Source organism: Antechinus flavipes, chromosome 2, assembly GCF_016432865.1.
Source record: "Antechinus flavipes isolate AdamAnt ecotype Samford, QLD, Australia chromosome 2, AdamAnt_v2, whole genome shotgun sequence".
NCBI lineage: Eukaryota > Metazoa > Chordata > Mammalia > Dasyuromorphia > Dasyuridae > Antechinus > Antechinus flavipes.
Window position 1 is genome coordinate 431,867,530 of NC_067399.1, and position 5,244 is coordinate 431,872,773.

Sequence of the window (5,244 nt, forward strand, 5' to 3'; positions counted from 1 at the left end):
GGTCCCTATTTTACAGGTGAAGAAACCAGTACTTGCTCAGTCATATGGCTAGCAAGCATCAGAAGCAGAGTTTGGATCTAGGTCTCTTTGTTCTGAGAATGGTGTCTATGATTGGGGGAGGAGACAGGAAAGAAGAATATACATTTATTTAGTGCCCTCTATAGGCCAGGCAGTGCGAGAAGTACTTCTTGAAATATTATCTCATTTGACCTTCACGATAATCCTCCAAAATAAGAGCTAAAACGATCTTCATTTTACAGTTGGTGAAACTGAGTTGATGAAACCATTGCAGAGTTGAATAACTTGCCCAGAGTCACACAGTTTGTATGTATCCAAGACTAGATTTGAAGTCAGGTCTTCCTGATTCCAGCCAGCTCTCTATCCACTCTATCACCTAGTTACTTCTGATGCCATGACTGTCTCTTCCTGTTGTGGTTCAAAGGAGACTCCAAAAAGTTTGGGGTTCCAAACTGATGTCAAGAGGTGTCTCAAAAGAATTTGCAAACTCAGACCCATCTCCAAGTCAAGGGACAAAATTTGTTATAATTGTAACACCAGTTAAAGTGGGCTAAGTTCCAAAAGAATTTGGCAAAGAACGGGGAGCAAGATGGTAAATTTAGAGGAAAAAGAGAGATCAAGTGCTTCAGGGTACTGCTAGGCTAATTTTATGGCTTAGAAGTGGATTTGAGGAGTGGTCTGGCTTTCCCCTCATTATTGTCTCAGAAACTTTGTAATCACTGATCAAGAGTGTTATCTGAAAGTCATCAATGTTTATGGAACTACAGCACTCCCAAGGGCAAGGGACCTTAGGGTTATTGACCAATAAATTGTTTTCTAATTGCCATCAATGTTGTGGAACTACAGCAATCCCAAGGCTAGGAAACCTTAGGGTTATCACTACATCTCCTCTAGAAACTAGGGAAAGAAATATATCATTTAAAACTACATCACTCCCAATTCCAGGCCACCTTAGGATTATTGCTACATCTCTCCTAAAATTTGCATCCCATCATTCCAACACAACATCATTGCTTCTAGAGAACTGGAGGACATTAGCTAAATGAGGATCTCTTACAGGGTTAGGCTGAAGTAATTGGGCAAATTTAGCCTGGAAAAGGGAAGACTTAGTGTTGACACAACTGATTACTTTATCATGTATCTAAAGTATTAGAGACAGAGGGATCCAATTTTTTGTTTATCACCAGAAAGAACAAGAACCAATTTTAGGGAGACCCATTTCATTAGGAAAAGCATTGAGAACTAACCAAGGGAGATAAGGGAAGGGTCCAGTTAACTTGGACATTTACAGATGATTATTTTCCAAGATTGATGTAGATAAGATAGTGTAGATGAAATTTTTTTCTTTGGGTCAGAGATTAGACTAATTGCCTTCTGAGAGTTTGATTTTACTCTATGACATAGCAATATATATTGCTGCTAGTCAAAGAAAGAGATATATTTGTGAACTTTTAGGATGAAATTAGTGATAAATTAGGATTAATCTTGGGGGTGGGGACACATTTTAGTTATCCTATTTCTGTCACCAGTAGTATGATTTCATCCTTAATAATGAAATCCTTAGTAATACAATGAGCATTTATATAATGCTTTAAGATTTATAAGGTACTTTACATATGTTTTCTTATTTGATATTTTCTATTATTATCTCCATTTTAGAGAGAAAGGAAAGTGAGGCTCAGGTTAAATGATTTTCTCAGGGTCACACAGCTAGCAAATGTCAAGAAGCATGATTTGAATTTAGGTTTTACAGGCTCCAGCTCTAGTGTCCAAAGCCACTTTAAAACTCAATTCTTCCTGAATTTTGGTATAGAGTTTTTCCCCACTGTACTATCTAATTGGCTTTCCTTGGTAATTAATAAATCAGTTTTGTTATCTAAAGACTTAGTGTATTCTGTTTGTGAAATTTAGGGTAAATTACTTAATCCCTTAATGCCTCAAGGAACTCACAATACTCTCAATCCTTTATGTTCTTCCCACCCTGTAATGCCAGAAAAACTGAGGCAAAATAGAGATTAGAGAGTTTTTAGTAGTTTATTAATTGGAGAGTATAATTGACTGGACAGACCTCTCGTCTCAAAGTATCCAGTGGTAAATCTAAGTTCTCAATGACATATATAGCCACATGGCTCAGCTACAGGGGTAGACCAAGGCAGGGGTGGAGTCAAAACATTGAGAGTGGGAAGTTTCAGGACCATAAATTTGGTTCTAGCAGGATGGGGGAAAACTGGAAGCCAGAGTCAGGATGTCTGAATAAACAGAAGTAAAGATGTCAATGAGGTATCCGGGATAGTCTTATCTTTAGGGATATTTTAGAGGGGTAGTGTCATAAATTCTTGAGGGCAGAGGAGTTAGGAGTCAGGAAGTCTGATCTCCCCCTCATCTTGAGTCTCATATTGACAATTTATAACTTTAGAGCAAATGGTCCTCAGTCTTAATGAACCAGAGAGGAGTCTAACAACTAAGGGGATTGAGGCAGAACAGTTAAGGAAACTGAGATAGAACAATTCAGGGAAACTCAGGACAATAAGGGAAACTAGTACAGGGAAACTAAGAACAGTTCAAAGAGACTGTGGCAAAACAACCAAACCCTAGAAATTGCACATCTGGGTGGTTTTTGACCCTGGGAATTTTTTACACTTATGAAATAATTGATTCAAACATATACACATGTATACATACATGGCACCCAATTAGGTACTACTGAGGCATTTTTGTTAGCCTTCTGATTTTTTCACCTAATGAACTAATTTCCTCTTTTTTTCCCTTTAAAAATACTGTAGTGAAGAGGAAAAGTACCTACCTGAACAATGGAAATTGTTTTTAACTTGGCAAGTCTCAACAAGTCCAGAATTTCCCTCCAATCTCCATCCTCTCTCTGCAGTACCTCAGTTATGATAAAACTCAAAAGTTGCCCCTAAAACAATATTGTCAGTACTATATACAGTGTTCTCTTTTCATTTTGTTCTTTATTACCTTGTACAAGACTCTCCATATTTTTAAAATATCATGAAGCTCATTATTCTTATAGCACAGTAGTATTTCACCACAACTATATACCACAATTTATTTAACCTTTCCACAATTGACAGGTATTGCTGCAATTTTTAGTTCTCTGACATCACAAAGAGAGCTGCTTGACTAATTCCAATAGATTTGTAATGGAGAGAGCCATCTGCATACAGAAAGAGAACTGTGGGGATTGAATGTGGATCACAATATAGTATTTTCACCTTATTTGTTGTTTGCTTGCTTTTTGTTTTCTTTCTCTTTTTTTTCCCTTTTTAATCTGATTTTTCTTTTGCAGCATAATAAATGTGGAAATATGTGTAGAAGAATTGTACATTTCACCTATATTGGAATATTTGCTATCTAGGAGAGAAGGTGGGGAGAAGGGAGGGAAAAAAATGGAGCACATGGTTTTGTGAGGGTGTATGTTGAAAACTGTCTTTGCATGCATTTTATTTTTTTATTTATTTATTTTTAATATTTTATTTTATTTTATAATAACTTTATATTGACAGAATCCATGCCAGGGTAATTTTTTTACAACATTATCCCTTGCACTCGCTTCTGTTCTGATTTTTCCCCTCCCTCCCTCCACCTCCTCCCCTAGATGGCAAGCAGTCCTATATATGTTAAATATGTTGCAGTATATCCTAGATACAATATATGTGTTTGCATGCATTTTAAAAATAAAAAGCTATTTAAAAAAACAGCTTCTAGAAATATTTTAGAACATAACATATTCTTTTCTGTGCTCCTCACCCTCTTTCATTCCTTATATCACTTCAGTTGACAAATCCTATTGATTTTTATTTTTGTAATATTTCCTGTATACTCCCATTTCTCTTCTTTTATACTGCCCACCACATTGGTGCAAGTAATCACCTCAGGCTTAGACAATTGCAATCAATAGTCTGATGGTGAGTCTACTAGCCACAAGTCTCTCCTCACTCTAGTTCATCTTTCACTCAAGTGTCAGAGTAATCTTCCTAAATTCAGGTCTGACCATATCCTATTGTTGGGGTTCAAAGGAGACCCCCCAAAAGTTGGGGTTCCAGACTGATCTTATGTGGTATCTCAAAAGAATTTTCAGACTTGGACCCATCTCCAAACCAAGGACAAAGTTTATTACAATTGTAATGCCAATTAAGCAGACTAAGTTCCAAAACAATTTAGCAAGGAACCAGGAGCAAGAAAAATTTATAGGAACAAGTTAAATATACCAGATACTACCTATTACTGATAGACTAATTTTTTTGCTTAGAGGTGAATTGAGGAGTGGCCTAGTATGCCCCTCATTATTTTCTCAGAAACTTTATCATTGAGCAACACATTGTTATTGACAGCCATCAATGTTTGTGGAACTATAGCACTCTTAAGGCCAGGGGACCTTAGGGTTATTGATCAACAACTTGTTATCTCACAGCCTTCAATGTTTGTGGAACTACAGCACTTCCAAAGCCAGAGTGTGAGAAATGCTAAAAAGTTAGGTTTCCACAGTGTTGCAAACTTTGAAGTGGAATGGGATAGTGGGTACCACTGACCAAGAAGTTTTCAGAATGTGAGAGGTTAAGGAAAGTTAGGATTCACAGAAAACTTAAGTGATCAATAGAAACCTTGAGCAAAGAAGGAATTGGGGGACTAGGAAGGCACAGGTGAATTCAGTCAATCAGAAAGACTCCTGTGGTTTTGAGAAAACCTTAAGATAATAGCCCATCCAGCCCAAACTCTTTGGCTTCAATTGACCAAATCACTACTGTACCTGCTTAATAGGCTAATTAAATAGTAAACAACACACCCCAAAGGAGAAGTTTTGTGACATTTTTGAACATGGAATTATGATGGGGAAGGACATGCTTTATACATATCAAAGGGAAACATGTAGTGGGTATATCAGAAAGATTGCAATCTGATAAAATGGACCAATACGCTCTCTGAAGGGAGGAGGTGCACCACATAAGCAAGGATAAAGTTTCCCCCACTTTTATACTCAGTGCTTCCTCTTCCCAAAGAGGTGTGGGGTCTGCTTCTGGCTAGAAACATTAAGATGATTCCTTAAGATTCTTTAATAAATTTTCCTTAATATCTGATTTTATTGTCAAGAGTGTTATTTCTAACAAGGGGATCTCAGGTTTATTGCTACATCTTTCCTAGAAGGTAGGAAAGGAAATATATCATTTTATAAAACTACATTATTCCCAAGGCCAGGTGGCCTTAGGA